Consider the following 24,722-nt stretch of genomic DNA (forward strand, 5'->3'; position numbering starts at 1 on the left):
TGTACTTTCCAAGACACTTCTCTTTATGCTTCATTTAGCTCTAGTAATGCCTGCAATGCAGCTCATTGTAGCTTGCTCAGCAAACGATGCATTTAAAAAATCTTGGCTTAGAAGTTGGTGTGAACAAAATTCATATACAAATATGGCATTGGTTATGCCCATATTCTACTGTGGGCATAATTTACTTGGGTTTTTGGTCTTAAGCCACTGTGGCATAACATTTGTAGGAAAATTGAACATGGGGGAAGGTAGCTTTTGGCTTAGGGGAAGGGGGAGGAAGGATAAAGATAAAGGAAATTGAAATTTTCCTTCAATTCTACTCCTTTAAAATCCAATCTTTCTCCCACTTATTGATAAGAATGGGCATATAATTCTGGTATTAATGCCGGTAATACGTTTAACACTAAACATTGGCATTAAGATACCTTGGGAAATCAAACGTGATTTTCCGATTCGCTGTGCCATACATTACGGATGAGTTAAGGAAGAAATCAGTTGTATTAATGGGAGGAAATGATATTCCATGCCTCTCGTTACAAATCTCTTACGGGCTTGAATCGCGGAGCGCAGATAAATTCAATAAGGGGATCTCTGCACGCGTTCTTCCGTTGAATTTCTGTCCGCCGCGTACCTTTTGCAAATGGAAAGCCCACGAATACTCTCTGCCGACAAAGATAGATAAGGAATTCCACGGAAATACCTCTAGTTTCAGATAAGAGAAGCAGCCGGTTGGCAGAAGTTCCCGGAGGAAGATCGCGTTTTAAGTTGCGTTTTGATCTCTCGACAGCAAGATTAAAAAAAAAAAAGGTCGACAATAAATAACGCGAACCAGGGGCAACCCCCCCACAAAAAAAACAATAATGAGACGCAATCCTTTCCTCGGGCTCTGGGGGTCGCTGCAGCCCTTCCTTGAGCTGTCTTCTCCTTTCCCCGGCAGCCCCCTGAGGAGCCTGAAGCTCAGCTTGGCGGCGAGTAGCGCACGGGCAGCCTGCTGCCGCGCCGCGCGGCGCCTCCTCCAAAAGCTGCGCGCGTGTGCCGAGTGGCAGAGCCGGGCAGCCCCGCCAGAGGGACGAAGCGAGGCGATGCCAGCCGTTTCCTGGCGCCAGAGCCGAAAGGGCCCGGGCACGTGCCTGCGCTGCTGAGTCTCAGCCACGGCGGACGAATCCGGACGGACCGACCGCCCGGCACGCAGCGAGCTGGGGAGATGAAAATGGGGAGCGGCGTGCCCCGCCGCAAGGACGCGCCGGCGGAGCGGCTGTGAAGGCGCGCCAAAGGTAAGGGGCTGGGACGCCAACTGGGTTAAGAGTCGGGGGTGGGGGGGGGAGCACGGAAGCGCTGCGAGAGGCAGAGGCGCCGAATCGGAGCTAGTAAAGTTTGCCCTTGGTCCCCCGGCGAGCGTGGGGGTCTCCTCGCAGACCTTCAGCCGCTCCCCTGGGCTTGGGAATCGAAGCCGCTTTGCCCAGCCTGCCCTCTCCAGGAAGGGACATCGTGATCCGGCTTTCAGAAAGCCTGGCGGAGCCGACCGGGTTACTTTCTCGCTTTGGGACTTGAAGCGGGGTCGCCGGAAGGCAGAGCGAACTACTTGCCCGCCTCGGGATTCAGCACCGGCGTCCGTTTTAAGAAGCCGAGAGTTTTCTCCGTTTACTAAAGGGGGGGGGGGACAGCGAGCCTCCCTTTATCCTGGCGCTCCCGTTAGAGTTCGGGTGCCGCGTTCGGCAGGGCAGGGCAGGGCAGGGCAGGGCAGCGGTCAGGTCTGCGAGGGATGACAGGCAAACTCCATTTTGGCTGCGACAACGGGTGTTCGTTGGGGTCCTGGTTTTTTTTCCCCTTTTTTTTGGGGGGGGGGGAGCTCGATAAAAATGGCGGAGGTGCAAAGTCAAAACAAACTCTCCCGTCAAAGTAAATCTCACCTGACAACCCCCCCTCCCCAAATCATCCACATAGCGATAGGCTTAGGGTCGTCTTTTGCCTCAGCTCTGATTTTCTCCCTGGAGATAAAGGGAAGGAGGTGAAGAATCAGAGGGCAGAGATACAGGTAAATTAAAAAAAAAAAAGGGGGGGGAGGAGCAGGATGCTCTTTGCAGCCTTTTGGGTCTCTTGGCTCCTTAGGAAAAGCACAGCAGAACATTCCTGTCTCAAGTGCTGGAGACAGGGTGGCTGGCAGCTCCCTTGAAATCTGGCAGCAAGGCTGTGAGGTGTGGCTGACTGTCAGCCTTGGAATACTTGCAGGGATTCTTCCTAAGGGGTGGAGTAGGAGGGACACAAAACCCTTTCCAGCTTGATGGATGCCAGCTCCAGACCTGATACTACTTCATTCATTTCTATACTTGTGACTTTCAGTACCTTCTAGAGTCATCCAACTATTGTTGTAGCATGATAGCAATGAAGAACAGGCTTTATATCACTCTAGGGATGGCTGGGGGATGCTGTGAAGAGGCTTTAAGGTTGTTAGTGGAGAAATGGCCTTAGGATATCATCCAGCCTGCGCTGTACTGAAGTATTATAATAAAGACAAGCGTTGTATCTTCGATAGCTGAGTGATGCCATCAAATGGATTAAGGATGGATATCCCTTGAAAATACAATACTGTGTGTTGGGGACCAATGGAAGAAATATTCGTCCCTTGGACTCTTGACATAATGAGTGTTTATATATGCTTTGAATTAGCTATGTTGCTCTTGCAGTAGAATCTTGTTATAGTGGAATCACAGGCACTGTAGCAGATACTATGGTCACAGCTTTAAGGAAGCAGACAATTGTTTTTGGAATGGTGGCTGCAGCATCGTGACATGAAGTGTTCCCCTTGAGGAGGCCTGCCGTTTGTATAGATAGCCGTTTCTTCTCAGGGTAAAGGCATAGCCTAGTATACTTCTGCTAGTTAAGATGTGGAGACCTAGTTTCTTGTTGGATAAGTCATTGGGTCTGAAGTAAACCATGTGACTTTTGTAAATTATACCTCATATTTCATTTTTATATTGTTCTGTAATTTATTGTTCTGGAAAGAGTCAATCCAACATCATCATGGACCATTAACAGTTTCTGTGAGAGACCCTTTGGAAACAATTTTAAACTTTCCACAGGATGCAAGTAAACTATACTCATGAAGACATTGACTGATACATAAAAGGGAATCAAGTCCAAATCTGCATTCTAATATCATGATTGTTTACATGTGTTAGACTAAAAAGTGACAAGATTCTTTGTCACACTCTGTAGCTTTTAGTGGAAGATTCACTACAGGACATAATTGCATTGGATCGTTTGATGAAAGCATTTTTTTCATTTCTTTTTACTACAGTAGTCCTTCTATCTGTGAGGAAATAGATGCTCTTGCAGTAAAATCCCCCCAAAAATGACAGTTGGCAGATGAGCTCTTCTGCTGACCAGCGTCTCCATGAGAATGCTGGCAATACAATTATTACCTTGCAGAATTTTATTCTATTCTTGAAACGGCAAGGGCCGTTTCTCACTCTTTATCTAATTGGGTCAATGTCTGAGAGAATCCCTGAGCTAGCAAATTGACTCATATAAGACATATTAGAGCTTGTCTGAAATTGGTATTATTCAGAATTAACAAAGATAGTAGATTGGTAAGGTAAGAACAGAATAATATTGGAGTCTTGTGCTGAAAGGATAATGGGCAAGGTACAAAGGATTTTTTATTGTGATTTGAAATTTTGCATAAATCGTTCCAATTTACAGGGTAAATAGCATGTAATATGCTGGACTTTATTACCAACTTTTTTTCTTTTTAGCAAATGGAGAATATCAAGGAATGTTCAGCACTTTTTGTTAGAGAAAATCTGAATCTCAGGAATCTGCTTTAATTTGTATAAGCTTTTGCCAAAAAATGGATGCATTATTAAATCAGATGAATGCAACTTCATGGCCAGGTTTCAAAGGAAATACTTCAAGTGTTGGCCACTATGATATAAAACCCTTAAGCTCCTTGTTGTATAACAAAGGTACCCCTTGGAAATATAAAGTAAAAGGAAATGATGACAGTTTCTTATTATCATCGTTCACTTTTACTTTATATTTCCAAGAGGCATCTCTTATTATCATCACTAATTGCTTGATCATTTCTCTAAATCTAATGATTAATATTTTTAGGAGGCAATGTGAATAATAGGAAGCTGAATGATTTTTGTATTATACAGTGGAAATCTGAAATTGAGAAATGGGTTCTTATAATACTAATGCTGAAGGACTTGCATCTTTCTTTCCACTACCTCTATTTTCCCCACACAAATAAGTTCCTTAATACAGGGGATGAGCTTCCTTCCTTCCTTCCTTCCTTCCTTCCTTCCTTCCTTCCTTCCTTCCTTCCCTCCCTCCCTCCCTCCCTCCCTCCCTCCCTCCCTCCTTCAGACTCTGTGATTTAACAACTGGATTCCAATAAAGAATAGTTGTTTAGGGTTAAGCTGTTTTCTTAGGGTTAAAGAATAAAGCACTCCTGAATTCACATTAAATTCGGGAATTTCTTTTCAGCACCATAATTGAGCCTGTTGCTCTTTTTAACCCACAGAGCTACTTTTGGTTTTCCTTTTAAGCATTTTTTGATTCAGTGGCCTAATTTGGGATTGGAAGAGTCTATTTTATTTTTAAACTAAGCATAAAATTTATGTAACCGTTATTATATGATGTAATATTTAAATATTTTTGTTAAAAAAAGTAAAAATTAAAGTCTGGCAATTTTGTATCATGAATTAAATAATCCAGAAAGTTTTACCAGATTAATCGAAAGTGCTCTTTTTTGCTGCTTTCTGTTAAGAAAGCTAAATGTTGACAAAGATGTCTCCTGCATCTTCTTAGCAATTGAGTGATTCTGATACAAGTTTCAGTAAATGGCAGAACCTAGCTGGACTTATCTGGGCTCTGGTTAGCAATTGAAAGAATGCCAAGGAATACCAAGAAGTTTTGCTGGATTAAAAAGTGAAAAACACATCATGGAATAAGGCAGTGGAAAACCACTTCTGCATAGTTGTCAAGATAAATTCATGCTTGTGTCCATGTAATCACCAGGAATCAAGTTTGACTCAAGGACATCTTTACCTTTTCTTATGCAGAGAAAATGTGGGAATACCACTGAGTTTATGCAAGTAGAGGACTTTGAGATACAGGACAGCCATGTCTACTTGCTGCCACTGAATAATATCAACATCATATGATAGATGATAAGTGTAGAAAACTGCATGTTAAGTAGAATATAATGATCTTCCTTATGTACAGCAATGCAATATTTGTGTTGTCCAGAATAAGATATATAAAATTGTTTTAAGTAAACTTCTGTGTGGCAAAATTAGGATGTTTAACATGGTTTTAACAGTTAAATTTTTTTTTTAAAAAGGTGCAGGTAATATTCATACTAAGAACATGGATAAGACATATTTTTCCCATCTCTTCTAGTATAGTAACTAGAATGGTCCAGTGAAGCTGAATAGTGTGTTTCAGAACAAATGCAAGGAAGTAGGTCATAGTTAAATTGTGTAATTTGTTATTACATGAAAAAGTGATGGATATAGGCTGACTTTAAAAAGGGTTTCCTATCAACTGATGTCAGCCTTCCCAGGTGGACCATACAGGGCACACGACCAGATGACCTCATTCTACTTTATTATAAAGCTGCATTGATGAATCTTGCAAGTTTGATAGCACAAATCCCCCACATCTCTTTTTCAACCCAAGAAGTTAGAGAAGTTCCTTTCTGAGTTTCTTTCTCTTGGACTATGTCTTTTCTTATCTGATCATTCACTGAACAGCATCCCTCCCTCACTCTGCTCTCCCAAGGTAATTCCCGTATACCATTTGAACTAGTACACAACTAGTTCACAAATTCCTGAAGGAGAAAAGTTATTAATATGCAGTCTTAGAGGTTCTATATTACCTACAGTATTGGAAGCAATATGGCTCTGAGTACTGGCTGATGGGAAACAAAGCAAGATTTATCCTATTCTGTCATGCATGTCTTACTTATCGCTTTCCATTTCCATTTGGTTGTCCATCATGGAAAAGAAAATGCTGGACAAAGAACAATTCTAATATTCCTAGCAGACAGTTATACTTTCCTATTTTGTCTTTTCTTACATGGCTATGTCCTATGTATAGGGTTAAATAATCCTAAAAAACCCAACCTTCTTGGCAAATATCTAAATTTGAACTTCAGGGAATTCTTATATGTCACAAGGGTTTTGCATTTAAAAGGAAGAGTTTATTTGATTTGATTCACCGCATTGACATTTGTGAATGGTTATTATTATTCCTCAACCAATTATGTTAGGTATTGTTTATCAGTTGCCATTTTCTCTGGTAATTTGTTTTAGGTAAGTTCAGAAATATCAGTTTCATATCTTTTTTTAACTTTTCAAACAGATTTATTATTAACTAAAACTGGATTTTTGGGAGGGAAGAAAAGGAAAATTAACTGAGGTATGCTCCAAATAAAGCTTGTCTACCACCCAGTAGCTTAATTACTAGGGAAAACATGCTAAAATTGGATTTCATTATACTTTGGTTAAAATAAATAATAAAATAAACAAAAAACATTTTACAGTTTTCAGAGGTTTTTTTTAGTCTGTAAAGATTTTAGAAGATCATCAGGCTTATTATCTTAATGGCAGAGTTTTCCTGACTGGATTTAATTGCAGTTGTGTTTGGGTTTTTTTTGGTTACTTCTTAATTGTATATTCATTTTTAGGTAAATATTTTTATTTAGGCCTTTTACTAGAAAAATATGTCTTTTAACTATAATTAACAACTACAAATTAATACTTCCACACTGCAGCCTTTCATTTTATACATTTTGAGAAATGAGCAGGATTGTTGTGACTGAAATTAAATCACAGGTTTTCTGACTTATTCTGACTGTTTGGAAGAATTTTATACTATGTTTATACCACCTTTTCCCATTTAAACTAGCACTCTTTCATCAACTGAATTCTCTCCCTCTCTCTCTTGAAGAGAGCCAGGATCTACATTTCTTTTAAATTAAACTGTTCTGGACCATTTGGTTGTAAAGAAGAAACACTTTTTAAGCTTTTTAAGGTAGACTTAAATAAGATAGAACATTTGAGATAAAAGCTTTGTTTTTAGCACTCATTCTCAACTTGTAATCATACATCTGATTACACTTGTTTTGCAACTTATTGAAGTTACTGTCTTTGCATAGAAGACAAACTTACAAGGAAATGTATATGTGCTTCATAAATCCAGGTGTTACACAGAAGGATGCAGTATGAGCCGTGGTGGCGCAGTGGTTAGAATGCAGTACTGCAGGCTACTTTTGCTGACTGCTGGCTGCTCTCAGTTCAGCAGTTTGAACCAGCAGTTTCTCACTGGCTCAAGGTTGACTCAGCCTTCCATCCTTCAGTCAGAAGTCAGTAAATGAAGATTCAGGTTGTTGGGGGCAATATGCTGACTTGGTAACCACTCAGAGAGAGCGGTAAAGCACTGTGAAGCAGTGTCTAAGTCTAAGTGATATTGCTATTGTATTTACTTTCATTATTCATATCTTTTTTTCATCAGTTGGTTGAAACCAATGGTTGAAAACTACAGTATTCAATGGAAATACAAATATAGGAAACTATGACATCACTCATTGAAGGCTTGACAGATAATTAGATTCTTTGCTTTTGACCAAACAATGATAAAAACAAATTTACTGCATTTGCTAGGAAGGGCATTTCTTAAAAATCACAGGAAGTCATTAATTTTTAAAGTTCCATTAGGGAGATTGTTCTAAGTATAATAAATTAATGCTGATCTCATGCCGTGTATGGAGTAGTGTTAAATCTCTTCTTCACAGTTATATGCTCCTAATCCATTTATGTAAATGCTATTTCAGTTGTTCATCTTAAATCCATTTCTGCCAAATGTCCTTTATTGCTGCTTTAGAAACCCAGAAATATTGGGGAGAGAACTTGGACTGTGTAAACTATGAAACTGAAGATAAGTTCAGTAATTTCTATTGCAAACATTAATGTTGACCTGGAAGAAAAATATCTGGGTTACATTCAGCTGCAAATTAAATCATGCAAAATATTCAAGTGCTGTGAGGGCCAAAATCATGGAGAATCTCATTTCTTTTTAAGACTTTCCTGAAACTGAATTCAAGGAGAGAACATATACAATTTATCTTAGTTTACAAGCCACAGTGGCTTGCTTATACAACATACTGAAGCCAAATCTATCAAATAGGTTAGGTAATATATAAACCCATTTACTTGTTTATTTCAGAATTTCCAGAGGATTCAGTTTCATAGTCAGTTATGTAATGGATCAGATTGTGAAAACGCTCTAAGTGAAAGTGACCAATTCATGTTACCTGAATGAGTGAGTACATATGAGGCACAGATTAACGATAGGACCTCTACAAGAATCCAGATATGTGCAGGCACTCACAGTGGAATTTCCTTGCGTTTTTATCACATGGTATGTCATTAATTTATATGAAAAGGCTGTTTCTTGATTTTGCATTGAGCATCACCTGTCTCACAGTATGAACTTTTAGCAGGTAAGATGTTTTTTTTTAGTAATTTTTTTTATTTTTTAAGGCAAACAAACCTTTAATACATCAATCCTCCCTTCCCTGTGACATCTCGGTGTTATCTTCGAGGCTTCTTCTCCATCTTCCATAAGTTTCTTCTATCTTCATCTTCATCCAAACCTTTCTAACATTTCATTGCTAAATCAATATTATAATCATCATTTATACATAATTATGGTAAGCAGGTAAGATGTTTTTGTTTAGGAGTCTCAGCCAGTCATTCAGGCATAACCTCCTCCTTGATGTTCTATTCCATTTCTTCACCATTAACTTGATTTTGCCCTCTAACATTCAGTATTCTATGGCTGCCGAATTTGCTTGGTCCAGGCTAGGCTGATTTCACTCTCTCTTGTTAATAGGGTTTTGTCATCATGTTTTTGAGCTGCATCAGAAGTTAATTTTATTTATTGCAGTTTATATGCTGTTCAGTTACCAAATACTCCAAACACAGCCTATAAATAGGATCAAAATAGAATGAAAACAAAAACATTCTAACACAAACTGGATTACCAATATTTATATTAATGAAAAAGTAATTATTTGCTATTACAAAGCCAAGAGAAGAGAATATCTAAAAAGAATGCACCAGTTTTGGAAAGAACATCCAGAATCAGAAATAACAACAGAGACTATCAGATCATCGTTGATTTATAATATGAAATGAAGTATTCACAGAGAATTGGAAGAACTATAAAGGTCTACCTAGAGCAGAGAAACTGAAACTTTGAATAGAATAGAATAGAAATTTTTATTGGCCAAATGTGATTGGACACACAAGGAATTTGTCTTGGTGCATCTGCTCTCAGTGTACATAAAAGAAAAGATACGTTCATCAAGAATCATAAGGGTAGTCATAGGGTACAAATAAGCAATCAGGAAACAAAATCAATATAAATCGTAAGGATGCAAGCAACAAAGTTACAGTCATACAGTCATAAGTGGAAGGAGATGGGTGGTGGAAACGATGAGAAGATTATTAATAGTAGTGCAGACTTAGTAAATAGTTTGACAGTGTTGAGGGAATTATTTGTTTAGCAGGGTGATGGCGTTTGGAAAAACTGTTCTTGTGTCTAATTGTTCTGGTGTGTAGTGCTCTATAGTGTCGTTTTGAGGGTAGGAGTTGAAACAGTTTATGTCCAGGATGCGAGGGGTCTGTAAATATTTTCACAGCCCTCTTTTTGACTCGTGCAGTATACAAGTCCTCAGTGGAAGGCAGGTTGGTAGCAATTGTTTTTCCTGCAGTTCTAATTATCCTCTGAAGTCTGTGTCTGTCTTGTTGGGTTGCAGAGCCAAACCAGACAGTTATAGAGGTGCAGATGACAGATTCAGTAATGAAGAAATAGTTTTGCTAGAAATAGTTCAGGCAGTAGAGGCAAATCAGGGGGAATTGATAGCAGAGGAAGCCAGCATTGCTATTGAACTGTTTTCATTCCCAAACCAGGGTTCCTGTCCTCTTCTTTCTCCTCAGAAAGAACAGAGTCCTCCAACTAGACAAAAGAAGAATTGAAACAAATAATAACTGATTGTATTGAACACCACAAAACAACAAAATAAGATTGTCAGCATTGAAATTTGTTACACCCCCCAAAACCAGCTAGCACAAGTATTAAAAGATGCCAATGCTATAATATTAAATATAAGCACCAGCTGAATGGTAGTATCAGTGGTACTGAAATGGGGTTTGGGTGGGACAAATGTGCCACCTTTACCATCAACAGGGGAAAATAATGAAAATTGAAGCAACCAGGATGCCCTATGGTAATAACATCACCACAGAGTTCCATCTAACATCTTGTGGGAGCGTTAGTTTGGTTCACCCATCCTTTTCAGAGCTGCTGCAGCAAAATGATTGTTATGGAAGTATTTAGCAATTTCAACAATGTTAGTCTTTATTTCTGGAACACTTAAGTCTTTGGCAAAGAGGTGCAGCAAATGAGCACTGCAACCATATGTTATTAGCTTTGTATTCCCTTCCTGCTCTTCTAAATTATTTCTCATCTTGGATACATTTGCAGCATTGTCTGTGACCAAACTGCGTACTAGACATTTGAATTTTTGTTTACATGTTATAGCTTTTACTGCCACTTCTTGTAAGTATTCTGCTGTGTGTGCATTTCCTGACGAATCAATTGTTTGTGCAAGGAAGACTTTCCCTTCTTCTGTTGTTATACAAGCACATACAATAGGATCATTGTGGACATTTCTCCACCCATCAGTACTTAGGTTAACAATTCTACCCTCCAGAGCTGTTGCACATTGCTCCATTTCTCTGTCATACACTTTATCCAGCAGTTTCCCTGCAATATCTGCTCTGCTGGGTGGACTGTATCCTGGTCTCAGTGACTGAACCATATTAATGAAATGTGGGTTCTCAGTCAGATGGAAAGAAGAGTTCGTTGCATAAACAAACTGAGTAATTTTTTCATCAATTAACTCTTTTTCTAATCTGCTAGTTTTTATCACAAACTTATCTATGGTGGTTCCAGGAGGGAAGGGTTTTTTCTTTCTTTTAGGTGATAGTGATATGTGGCTGTGGATGTTTGATGATGATGATGCTAATGAAGCACTATCCTGGATGGATAACTCTGAAACTGTAGAACAGGAGGATGGTGATCTTGAAGGTGGATAGTTTCCAGAATCCATGAATTCCCCTAAACAAAAAAGTCAATGCTGTTATTTTATTGTTTATACAATTTCTGCTTATTGTACACAGCACTGCCCCAAAAGGAATATTTGTTTTTCTTCATAACTGTACCAAATGACAATAACATGCAGTAATAATAAGAAATATAATTTTGCTCAAACATGACAGTTCAAGGCAGTCTTTAGAAATATGATTCAATAAAAATGTTTACCAACCTGAAGATCCTGCCTGTTCAAATGTGTTTCTTTGGTCATCTTCATCACACCACTTCTCATGATGTTGCCTCATTCGGGCCACCAGGCCTTGCATTTCTTTGTTGCAGTGTTTGCAGTTTGCACGCATGCCTGCCTTACCGATAGGTAAAGGAACTTCATTAAAATATTGCCAAACTGGGTCTCTTTTACGGCCTGCTGCTATTATAGTTTTTTTCCTCCAAGGAAAGAATGTGATAAACCTCAGGTCATACACACAAAAAGATCCAAAGACTTGTCTGTCTGTGGCTGTGCAGTATTGTGCTCAGAAAGTTTCACTTTCATTTTGTACTGCTTGTCTGCTTGCCCCTTCCTCCTCACACTTAGTTTCACTTTCTTCTTGTGCAGATCTATTCCACTCCAAACAATCAGAAAAATATTGTTTCTATTCTATTCACTGAACTTCTTGAAACTTAGCACTGAAGGGGTTGATTCCGTATTCATAGGTTTGTAGAACAATAGGATTAAGGTCTTTTTCTCAACTCTGTTCATGTTATAACATTTTTGCTGTGAAGAAGAGGCATGTGATCTCTGCTGAGTCAAATTCAGTTTTGAGAACTGCAAAAGTAAACCAAGCATCTGTGATAATATCTTGTAGGCAGAGAAACTGCCCAATAATCTTACAAAAACCTCTGGAAGGGCATGACATTGTGAATGGATTAATGGAATTTATTTACCAAAAAAATTAAACATATACAGCCTTATTCTACATAATTAAAAAAAACTAATCTTTATTTCATGATGGAATAACCTTTGGATGGTAATATATTTTCCTCAAAAAACATTTTATTTAAAAAAATCCGATTTAAATAAAAAATATCCAATTTAAATAAAAAAAATCTGATTTTTTTTGATTTTTTTAAAAAAATCATTGATTTTTATCCACCCTGGTTTAAGTTCTCTGGTTTCTCCCCACTCTCTCTGTATCTCTCTCTCTCTCTCTCTCTCTCTCTCTCTCTCTCTCTCTCTCTGTCTGTCTCTCTCTCTCCCCACTCTTTCTTCCCGTCACCCTCTCCCTCTCTATCTCCCCCTCTCCCCTTCTCTGTATCTCTCTATGCCTCTCCCTCTCTCTCCCTCTCTCTCCCCCTCTCTGTATCTCTCCCTCTGTGTTTGTGTGTGTGTCTCTCTCTCTTCCTCACCCCCTCTCTGTATCTCTCCCTCTCTATGTCTCTCTCTCTCTTCCTAACGCCTCTCTGTAACTCTCCCTCTCTATGTTTATCTCTTTTTCTCACGCCTCTCTGTATCTCTCTGTTTGTCTCTCCCCCTCTTCCCCTCTCTCTGTATATCTCTCTCTATCTCTCTATGTCTCTCCCCTATCCCTCTCTATCTCCCCCTCTCCCTGCTCTCTCTGTATCACTCTGTGTGTCTCTTATGCCTCTCTCTCCCTCTCCTCCTCCCTCTCTCTCCCCCCCTCTCCCCCCTCTCTCTGATTCTGATATGAGGCATCTGGCAAGCCATGAGGCACTCTCGCAGTGCCTTGTGCAGCACAGTGAACTTTAGTGCGCTTCACAATGGGGGAGATGGGGTCCTCTCCTCCTCCTGGAGCCCATTATGACGCAGAAGAACAATGCAACCCTGTCCCACTTGTCCCTAGCCACAGGACGCTGCTTACAGCTCCAAGCCCAAAGCTCCGTGTCCACCCTCACAGCTCTTTGGCCGACTGTGGAGCACACGAGCTCCAGCCCAAAGCGGCAAGAGGCAAAGGCTGCCTTGAGCACAAATGTGGCCCGAAGGCAAGTACAGGGCCGCTTTGCTCCTTACTAAGGCTCTGGCCACCCTCCTCTTCCTCCTCCCTTCTCCTCTCATGACCCCCTGGCTGGCTGTGGGAGGGCCGGGTGGGCACGCATGAGCAGGGAGATCCTTCTCAAGCAAGCACCCGGGCTTGGCCAAAGTGCAGCGAAGGCATGTGCAGCAGGTGGGTTGACTGGCTGATGAGCATCTTTGGCAAGGCACTCCAGCTTTCTCCGTGCCTGACCCCTGGGGTGAGTGTCCAAGGTTCGGCGGGGCCAGCCCCATTTTCCTGCTCTCCTGAGCTTCTTAAAGCCATGGCTGGGTGCTGTGGGCCCATCCCCCTTTTTGTTGTCTCATCCTCCTGGATCCCATTCCCACCCTGCCAGCCCTTGTGTTAGCGAGGCCAGCGTCGGTCATGGCTGGGTTGGCCAGTATCTGGGGGTGGTGTGTCTCCTCAAGTGACTGAGGTTGCCCATCTCCCCAAGTGACTGAGGCATGCCCAGCACCAAGGGCCGGAAGAAGCTCCAGCAAGAGATGAGGTACCGGAGAATCAGCCCTGGGCCACTTCTTCATTCTCCACCATCGGCCTTATCTTCTCAGGCGAGGAGTGACTGGGAGGAGAGGTGAGAGGCTGGGCCAGCCAGTGGTGGGTTCAGCCGACAGGGAGCCACAGCAGAGGCCCAAAGAGTTGCATGCGGCTCCAGAGCTGTGGGTTGCCGACACCCGGTTTAGAATATTTCAAGTACATCAGGCAGTTAAAGAAGAAAAAAAAGTCATCTGAAGGACAGAGAGGAAGATACTAGTATACCATGAAATATCAAAGAGATCAAACTGGCCTATAAGAAAGCCCAAATAAAGAATAGAAAAGAGACATAGCTAGTAAAAGTATTATATAGCCAGTACATAAAAAACTAGCAGGCAAAGTAAATAACAACAAGATCTAGCATTGTCTAAAAGAAGGAAAGTTGAAGAAAGAGACAAGGGAGCCAAATTCTTGCTGCACAAGACTAAACATTAACTACAAATGCATATAAAACCAGTATTGAGAAGATTGCAACCAACAGTAAATGATGTCTTTGCAAAGAAGCTGACCATTTAGTTAGCTGCTCCACATACTGATTAGAAACAATTTCATGACAAAAATGGTGCATTGGAATATCTGCAAGAAACACCATTTTCCAGCAAGCAAGAATTGTGTGATCACAAAGTAGACGAAGTAATAGGAAATGAAGAAGCTGAAATGCTGTAGGATTTAAGAATTAATAGAGACAACAACAGCTTGAATTATGCCCAGAAATTAATTGACAACCAGTGAGGTTCTTGCAGTAGTGGTTGTACTTGGGCAAATTGAGAAGCACTCTTAAAGTCTTGATTTCCTGCATACTGTACCAGCTGTAGCTTCTGAGTAGTTTTGAAGGACAGACCAAAATACTGTTTATTGTTTTAATCTAGAGAGATAGCCAAGGCATGAATGATGTTATAAAATATAGGATGATGGAAAGGTCTTCATTAGCGTTTTGCCCACTAAGTAGAGTTGTTTAAAGTAGAGGTTTATTTTTTAGAAGTGCTTCTGGGATGGAGGCAGGAGTGGAAATAAAATAAAAAGCCACTTTATTTTAGACCATGATTTTTTTTAAAAAAAACCACGTTTCGACGAATTATTATTTCCTTAATTTCTTCAATTTACTTCTACTAAATTCCTGCAGCAAATCTGGTTCATGCAGTTCACTGCCATGACTCTTGAATAAAGAAAGAATGTTGTGAAAAATCAAACCAAATTGTTTAATGTTTATTGTTTAATGACAATACGGAATAGGAGTTGAGTGAATTCCTGCAGTTGTGTCTGTGCACACTGGCTTAAATTAGTTCATTGCTTTGTAATGGTTAGCCTTTGTTACCCTGATCCCTTAGAATGTAGCTTCTTTTATTTTGATAATGCAATCTGACAGTAGTGCTAGCAGTGCTCTTGCTAGATTGTTAGGGGGAAACATTGAAATCACAGAAAAAAAGTTATAAAGTTGTAATTCCTTGCTGCAGGAATTTAGTAGAAGTGAATCACAAGTAGATTCACAAGTGAATCACAAGTAGATTCACTGGTAGATTTAGTAGAAGTGAATCACAAGGAGTTAGGGAAATAATATCGTATATTTCAGAATATAAGACACACTTTCCCCCCCCCCAAAGGGGGTGAAAATTTAGGTGCGTCTTATACACTGAATGTAGCCCCGCCCACCAACTGGCCCCCACCCTTTGGCCTCTGCCTCCCAGCAGTTTATCTCCTTGCAGCAAGCAGCAAGAAGAAACAGCTTCTTTCAGTTTCAGCACAACTTAATTACCACAAGTTGATTGGACGGACTCCCGACTCTCAGCTGTTTTGCTCTCAGCCGTTTTGCACGAGCCTCTGCTGCTTGCTGCAAGGAGGTAAATTGCTGGGAGCAGATTTTTTTTTCTTGTTCTAATCAAGCTATGCTGCAAACGAAAATGAAAATAAAGCAGGCTATTTGCTGTTTGCTGCAATGAGGCAAAATTGCTGGGAGGCAGAGGCAGATTTCTTTTTCTTGTTTTCCTCACCAAAAAAGGTAGGTGCGTCTTATAGTCCGGAGCGTTTTATACTCTGAAAAATACGGTAATTGCGGTAGAAAGTTCACTGAAACTTTCTTCTTTAGCATTCCACCAGAACCTCTTTGGTCCCTTAACTGGCACTGTCATGAACTGCATTTGTTTTGTTTGCAGGCATGACTCCATGACTTGCTGACCTTATTTGTTGACTACATTTCAGTAGTGCTCTTGCTGTCATTATACTCCAAGGAAGAGGATCTATTATGTTTTATCTGATTGTGTTTTTACTGTGGGGAAGAGATACAGAAAATATAAGAAATACATAAAATTCCTCTCAGTGGTGGAATTCAATTTTTTTTACTACCGGTTCTGTGGGTGTAGCTTGGTGGATGTGGTGTGGCTTGATGAGCATGGCTTGGTGGGCGTGGCAGGGGAAAGATACTGCAAAATCTCCATTCCCACCCCACTCCAGGGGAAGGATACTGCAAAATCTCCACTCCCACCCCACTCGGGGGCCAGTCAGAGGTGGTATTTGCCGGTTCTCTGAACTATTCAAAATTTCTGCTACCAGTTCTCCAGAACCTGTCAGAACCTGCTGGATTTCATCCCTAGTTCCTCTAGAAGGAACCCAGAGGAGCTCATCAACATTAAGTTAAGAAATGCTTTGAATTTGAAAGGGAAAAGGTGCTTTGGACTGTTATAGATTGCAAACATATTACCTGTGTGATACTACTTAAACCAAATACATCCTTTTCCAGAATTGCATGGCAGTTGTGGAGGGAAGTTTCATGACTATTGGAGAAGGCATGACTGTTTAAAAGAGTTGCAGACAAAGGTCATGTGAATGGCTCCCAGCATACTTCCTGGTATTTTGGCTTCAGTTGTTGAGTTGTACAGCATGTACAAGGAAAAGGAATGTTTGCCTTTTGTTCACATGGAGAACTAGGTTTATGGAGATATTTTCATATTTTCTTTGTGGGGAATGAAGGACAGAAACCAAGGTTGCATTTTTAATATTGAGATATCCAAGGCTAGACAGACTAATCCCTTTTTCCTTTTGGCAAGATATACATATTTTACTAACCCATGGTTTCTTTCATTTTGGTTTATTGGATTTATACAACATAGTAAACAAACCATAAGCCATGTTTAATAAAGTACAATGACTGGATTGATTTGTTGTTGCTGCTATTAGTTGCGAAGTTGTGTCCGACCCATCGTGACCCCGTGGACAACGTTCCTCCAGGCTTTCCTGTCTTCTACCATCCTCTGGAGTCCATTTAAGTTCATGCAGACTGCTTCAGTGACTCCATCTAGCCACCTCCTTCTCTGTTGTCCCCTTCTTCTTTTGCCCTCAATCTTTCCCAGCATTAGGCTCTTCTCCAGTGAGTCCTTCCTTCTCATTAGGTGGCCAAAGTAGTTTCATCATTAGGATCTGGCCTTCTAAAGAGCGGTCAGGGTTGATCTCCTCTAAGACTGACCAGTTTGATCGCCTTGCAGACTGGATTGATACAATATAGCAAACCAGAACCACCGTATTTTTCAGAGTATAAGACGTACTGGCTATAAGACGCACTACCTTTTTTTTGTGAGGAAACAAGAAAAAGAAATCTGCCTCTGCCTCCCAGCAATTTTGCCTCATTGCAGCAAACAGCAAACAGCCTGCTTTACTTTCATTTTCATTTTCAGCATAGCTTGATTAGCGCAAGTAAAAAAAAAAAATCTGCTCCAGCAATTTACCTCCTTGCAGCAAGCAGCAGAGGCCCATGCAAAACAGCTGAGAGCAAAACAGCTGAGAGTCGGGAGTCCGATCCAATCAACTTGTGGTAATTAGGCTGTGCTGAAGCTGAAAGGAGCTGTTTCTTCTTGCTACTTACTGCAAGGAGGTAACTGCTGGGAGGCAGAGGCCAAAGGGTGGGGGCCAGTGGGTAGGCGGGGCTACATTCGGTGTATAAGATGCACCTAAATTTTCACCCCTTTTTAGGAGGGAAAGAGGTGCGTCTTATAGTCCTAAAAATACGGTACATAAAGCACATTTTTGATTTAACATAATATTTGAACCAGACCTCAGAGAAAGAGTTTGAGACCATAGGTTTTAGTTTTAATGTGTTTATTGATAGATAGACTTAGCAAGTTAGGTCCTCTAACCTGGTAAATGAATGTTGCTGTAACCGTACAAAGTTGCCAAAATGAAAGTGGGTAATCAGACTAAAATATGGACCTTTACCATATGGATATATTTTCCAGGAGAGCATTTTTTTACTTGAATACCAGCATCTTGGTATTCATTGGATAGATACAGTTATCAAATGCTGGATTTGAGGATAGAGTTTGGAGAAACCAAAGATATAGAAAACAATCTTAACAAAAAATATACAGCTGTTGCATATCTTCTGCCTATCAGGAAATAACTGTCCATTAACGACACTTATCCATAACTGATCAATCAACTATATCACTGCCAAGTCTCAAATAAAAGCTAAAATCAGCATAGAGCACTCAGCTTAAGTAAGTGGTCTAGTCACATATATAATGCATGTATAGATTAATGCATGTATAGATAAAAGCATTCACATGTACTACTAAATGGATTTTTTTCTTTCTAACCAAGTTATAAGGATGGTTAGATTATTATTATTACCTGCATAATAATATGAAATCACAGCTGTTTTGATTCTTCACATCAGTGAAGAATATGTGCAGATCAAACAGTGTGGCCTTTTTAAATTGACAAACGGAAATTTTTCCAATACAGATTCTCTAAGTGCCATTCAAGATTTTTTTAGCACAGAGCCCAGTGTGCTGATAATCTCTGGGACCACCAAGGCTGGTTTATGCCAAAAACTTTCAGCTACAGTTTTCAAATACTTTTATTATCTTCTGTAATTCTTTGTCTTCTATTTCAGGGGTCATCAATCTTTCAGACTTCAGGGACCACTAAATTCATAATTTTAAATCCCACGGACTACTAATATGATCTGCCTAATGACCGACTGGGTGGGCGTGGCTAGGTGGTCATGCGACTGGGTGGGCATGGCCAACTCGATGTCACTCGCCTGTACTTGCCCTCCCCTCCCAGCTACTCCTCACCGGGCTCCTTAGGGCACCAACAGGAAGCAGTTGTTGGAGCTAAGCAGCCACTATGAGAAAGAGTTGGCAAAAGCTAGCTCAGTTCAAATTGGATCTGACCAAGAAGGAGGCTTAGCAGAAGCACCTCACTGAGGATTACGAGCATAGGCTTTCCAAGCAGAGGGAAGACCTGCAGGAGTGCAAGGCCAGATACCGGCTCTTGCAGGCTCAGCAGGCTGAGATGGTTAGCCAGTTCCAGGTCATGATGTTGTCCCACTGGAATAAGGCCCTCCGGCTCTTTGCCCCGAGTGGCACTTCCTTCTAGCCTTCGCCCAAAGCCCCGGACTAGGAGGCTGAAGCAGACTCCAGGTCAGAATTTCTGCCCTCCTCCAACTCGCACAAAAAGACCCCAAAGGGGGAGATTCTGCAGCAACACAAATATTCATTGTACGTATTTGGCCCAGGAGCCATAGTTTGAGGACCCCTGATTTAATGCAATATGAAAAATGCAAATAATTTTTCTGCGGACCACCAAAATTTTCTCGCGGACCACCAGTGGTCCATGGACCACCACTTGGTGACCGCTGTTCTATTTTACTGTTTTCTAGTATTGCCACATCAATTATCCACATTTTTTTCCCAACCACATTTAAGTGTGGTGTGTTGTGAGCTACATCACTTTATAGTTAGATTATTATGATTGTCATACAATCAGACAGATTTTAGATTTGATTTGGCATTTTCATCTACCTGTTGAGTCCTTCCCAGGGACCTGGGACAGGCAGATATTTTATGGTTGATCACAGATGTTGATGATGTGATGGTGATGGTGATGATGGTGATAAAATTTATGTGTTGCCCGACTCTTAATTATTCTGGGTAGTTAAGCAAAACATAAACAATTGCATTATATGTTTAAAGCGTGAGATAACAAAAGATATAAAAAAGCATTGTAGAAAGCCTCTGTTTTGTATATGAAAAATACTGTAAGTGAGACTCCAAAGTTGAATAGTGATTTCATTCTAGAAACCCAGATGCCTACAGAGCAGGGAAGTTTAGGCTATACATATCTACAGAAATAAAGACATACATGATCTTCTGAATATGTAATGGTAGTTACTTAGACCATTATTTATAGCTTAATATGATGCTTGACTGTATCTATTGCAGCTTGTTCAGTGACCCATTGTATCTTATGCAGTAGCTTGATGTGTGAGCCCAGTCACTGAATTCATGACAGAACATTCAAATACAGCCAATGACCCAAAACAGTTTGGGGCAGATGGAGATGCCACAAGACACAGATGAATGCTCTTGAAGGCTAGAGAAAGGGAGCTAGGGGAAAATCGTTTTGACTGGAGGCTAATCTACAGATTTTCAGCTGTATCTTGCTCAGTCAGTATCTTAAGGAACAAAAGCCAAAAATACCTGACTATAAATGTATTGAACACTGTTAAGCATAGACAATTGTAAGTGAGAGGCAGACTGAACAACTGCAATTAGGCTGCAATGTAATCCTTGCCCCTTACATTATTGAATAGAACTGGACTCTCTTCAGAATATTTATTTATTCATTTATTAAATTTCTATGCTGCCCATCTCACTAATACAGTGACTCTGGGAGGCTTACAGTATATTAAAAAGTTAAAAAGTCCTATAAACAATTAAAATTAGAATAACAGATTAAAAGTTAAGAGCCAAGATGATGGGCATCTTGGGGGTGAGAATCTTCTCTATCTAACAACTACCTCAATGTAACAGGCCCCTGTTAGTGCCACAGACCAAGTGGCAGAGGCAACTTTTTAGGCTCTTCTAGAAAGTCAGGAGTGTGGGGGCAGATTACCTCTGATGGGAGAATATTCCAGAGGGTAGGGGCCACAGCAAAAAAGGCTCTTCTCTTTGACCCCACCAGCTGAAATTTGGCCAACACTATGTGAAGTAGGCCCTTTCCACTGGAACAAGTGGGTTGAGTTAGTCCATTAGGGTACGGTGTCTCCTCATATATCCTGAAGCCATGTCATAAAAGGTCTTAAAGGATCAACACCTTGAATTGGATCCAGAATCAAACAGGCAGCCAGTGCAGCTCACATAACAATAGTGAGAGATGTGCCACCCGAAGGGCCTCCAGAACTGTCCATGCCACTGTACCAGTTATAGCTTCTGAATACTCTTCAAGATTCTCTTCATCATGTTGCCATGTGTTTAATTGTACTATAGCTCTTTCCTGCTTTATGTCTAGGCTAAGCTATTCTGAATTTCTGACTATTATTCCCATGCGAGGCAATGAGAGATAGCATTCATTTAAAATGGAGAACTAGGTTTATGGAGAGATTTTCATATTTTCAAATACATAGAAGAAGGGAGAGTGGAACTGGGGCCAGTGGCTGTAATGTCATTGATATAATTTGGCAGGACCCATATGAGTTGAAGAATAACAAGTAGTGTGTTGCCTTGTAACCTGTATTTTTGCAGCCTGGATGTCCCCATGAGAGCTGTGAATTGGCTACTCTATATGCAGATGATAATGCCCGCATTATTCATTCATGTGATAAGCATTTCTCTGACTTGCTCAAGGACAGAGGCTCACATTTCAAATGCCTGGAGGATCTGAGAACATCTGGCTGTATTGACTGACCTTCAGCAGATGGATGAGGCACCCAAACAGGGAAAGGTCGAGGGTGGGGGGAGAATTTTTCATTGTCTTTACTGTTTTGGTTCATGGGCTTCAACAGCGTTCCTTATTGATGAGGCATATGGAAAATGTGTCTTATTGCTACTGCCCAGTGGTGTAGATACATTACGAGAGAAATGGAAATTGAAACTCCTTTTTGAAAAGAAGCATTTTTTAAAATAAAGGAGTAGTGCAATGCATGTATTAATGTGTGTTTGTAATATACATACAATATATATATATATATGTGTGTGTGTGTGTGTGTGTGTGTGAACTGTATGTATACCCTCCCCCCACATTAATATATACAGGGTGTCAGGGTGTGTGTGTGTGTGTATAGCCGTAGTTATGGGCATCTATTTTATTTTGTTATTATTATTCCATACTGTTTTCTCAACCTAGTCACATTTATTCATGAAAGTGGAAGTAAAACTTCCTGTAACTGGTTACAGTTTTTTCTAGGTTAACAACTTTTGATAGTTTCTATGGAGATTCTGAATCATCCAGGTCATGGTTGTCCCAAAAGTATTTTTCCAAAAGGCAACTGGACTTTCTTGGGTTTTTCCTTGAAAATGTTTCACTTCTCGTTCAAGAAACTTCTTCAGTTCTTACCTTTGGGACAGGTTTTGACTATAATGAAAATGTGAAAATGTAAATATCTTTTTTTGTGATAAAACCAAGAATGATCTAGTGGAGTTAGCTTTTGTTACGACACATCAGTTATTCAGCTATGATGAATCAGATTTCAGAGTTATCTCTTCCTACGAGTGCCATAATATGTCTGTAAGAAGTTCATGATCTGAACATGAGTATTGCAACAAGTAGCAAGTGAAAGGCATATTGCTTTGAATGTAGAATATAAGAGAAAGTCTTCTGAACAAAGTAGCTGTTGATAGTCTTATTCTACGTGAATTTGGAAAATTATCCTTGGTGACTAACAATACAGTTGAAATCTATACTATACTGTGCTCTTGTGTGTGTGAGTGAGTGAGAGAGAGAGAGAAAGAAAGAGAAAGATGGATGTTCTACTTCTTGATGAAAAAGAATATGCCATATTGTCTTGTTTCAGAGGATAAGATGGTCTTTCTCATTTCCTATTATTTTCCTGCAAATTTTGTTGCAAGAACAACTGGGTAAAAACAAATAATATAAAAGTTTTAGAATTTCCAGTGGCCTGCAGGCATACTGGACTTTTGATGGGAAGGTAATAAGTCACCTCCAAGTTTCCTTCTGTAATAGTGAACTGTCTATGACCTTGACAGAGATAGACATCTGATGGCAGATTGACACTTGCAGCTGACAAGGTGTTTAATCTTGCAGAAATAGTGCCAAGGAGAGAAGAAGAAATTATTGAAACACTTGGTTCACCTGTCTCAGTAGATAAAATCACCTGCAGAGGTCAAGAGGTGTTGCCTGAAAAAAGAAAAATAACCGAGATAGTGTTCCTACCTCAACTTCCTCCTGTGTTATAACTGTATTTTCTTATAATCACATAATTCAAAATGACTTCCTTATCCACTAGGTGCAGAGGTACTTATGGGCAGGCTTAAATACATTCATATTTCATCAGTCCTGTTTGCTTCTGTGGCAAATGGAAAAATAGATGATTCTTTACCATTTCTTTCAGTCACTTATACACGGACATCTCCTGTATTGACTACTGCAATGCACTCTACATAGGCCTACCCTTGAGAAGTATCCATAAGCTGCAGCTGATTTTAAATGTGGTGGGGTGAACAGTTTGGGCACCCATAGAGTTGCACATATAATAATTCTGCTATGTGAACTGCATTGGATGCCAGTTTGCTTCCAGGTGCAATTCAATGTGTTGGCTATCACCTTTAAAGCCCTTTGTGGCCTGAAACCAGGTTACCCAAGGAACCGCCTCATCTCTATTTCACTGACCTATCCCACCTGGTCAGGCAGCAAGGGTTAAACCATTGGTTAAAGAATTTCACCATGAAGAATGCTTTCTCTGCCATTTACCCCTGCCCTATGGAATATCTTTCCCTAAAAGGCAAGATGAACTCTCTCTCCTAGCCTGCTGGAAGAGTGTCAAGGTTCTGCCAGTTGGCATGGAGGTTTAAGAGTGGCATGCAATTCTGGGGGTGGTTGGTAGGTTCAAGGCATCTCCCCCCTCTGTCTTTTTTAACTTTTCAACTGTTCTTTTTAACTTTATTTTTGTCCTTTTTAAAATTTTGTTTTCAACTCTGGCTTTTATATGATTTTATGGCTTTATTCATAAATAATCCAGAGTCACACAGGTGAGATGGGCAGCATAAAAAATGGATAAATAAACTAAACAAATAAAATTCACTTACAGGTTGTTAGAAAAGGATATAATGAATTTTTGTTACTTCAGAACTGTTTTTCCCCCAATAATTCTCTTCCGGTGACAATTTTATAACAAAATTCAACAAAAAAAGATCAGAAATGTATTAGACGTTTTGTTTTAACTGATAATGTTCTACCACAGATAAGAGATAGTTGAAGCCTCTTAAGACCACTATAGGCAGTGGTGGTTTGCTACCGGTTCTCCCCAGTTTGTGCGAGCCATAGTGGAGTTGGTGAGGTGAGACCGAAGCGGTTCTCTCTGGCGGTTAGTTTGGCCTTCCTGCCTGCCCCTGCGTTATAGATACCTTATTTTCAGTCGTTTTTAGCCCAGCTGAAAGGCATAGCAGAGTGGATTGCCGCATCTCAGCTTTTCCTTAATACACTGCGCTTGTGCAGAGCACAAGTTTGGCATGCACGCGTGAAGCGTGTGCATGAAGTGAACAGGTGATAACACTGGTTGAAACCCACCACTGAGTATAGGTAAATATTAAAAGTTCCAGTAAGCCACAGAACCTATTTAGATGTAGAATAGTTGTTATTCAGAAGCCTAGGATAACTTAGAAGAGTTCATTTCTGTAATCAGTTCCTGAAATAAAAGCAGATAAAAATATAGTGAAATATCCTTTTTTGGCTGGTATTATAACAGTTGTTAGAGAGAAAAATGGGGAGGAATTTAAATGTTGCTTATTTTGAATTTTGTATTAAATCTCTTACTTCTCACCAAGGACAGAACTCATGTGGTGAATGTGTTCTTTAGTAATGGAAAGACTAGTTAGCATCAGATTCCATAGTCAGCATTAGGTCATGAAACAGAATAGGACTCAACATCCATTACATAATTCTATTATCTCTTCAATATTCTGAATCAGACTTTCACAGACATAATGCATTGTGTATTCTGAGCTTTGGAATATATAC

General features: G+C 40.2%; 1 protein-coding gene across 1 annotated transcript in view; it reads left to right on the forward strand.

Moving 5' to 3' along the window:
* Positions 1 to 1,163: 1,163 nt before the first annotated feature.
* Positions 1,164 to 24,722, forward strand: part of TAFA3 (TAFA chemokine like family member 3) — a 107,635-nt gene continuing 84,076 nt past the window's right edge. The window contains exon 1 of the mRNA XM_070939838.1: positions 1,164 to 1,274. The gene's annotated coding sequence lies outside the window, so the exon portion shown is untranslated. The remainder of the gene's footprint in view (positions 1,275 to 24,722) is intronic.

This window comes from Pituophis catenifer, unplaced genomic scaffold (assembly GCF_029215685.1).
Source record: "Pituophis catenifer annectens isolate HBS135680 unplaced genomic scaffold, rPitCat1.0.hap2 SCAF_3, whole genome shotgun sequence".
Classification (NCBI taxonomy): Eukaryota; Metazoa; Chordata; class Lepidosauria; order Squamata; family Colubridae; genus Pituophis; species Pituophis catenifer.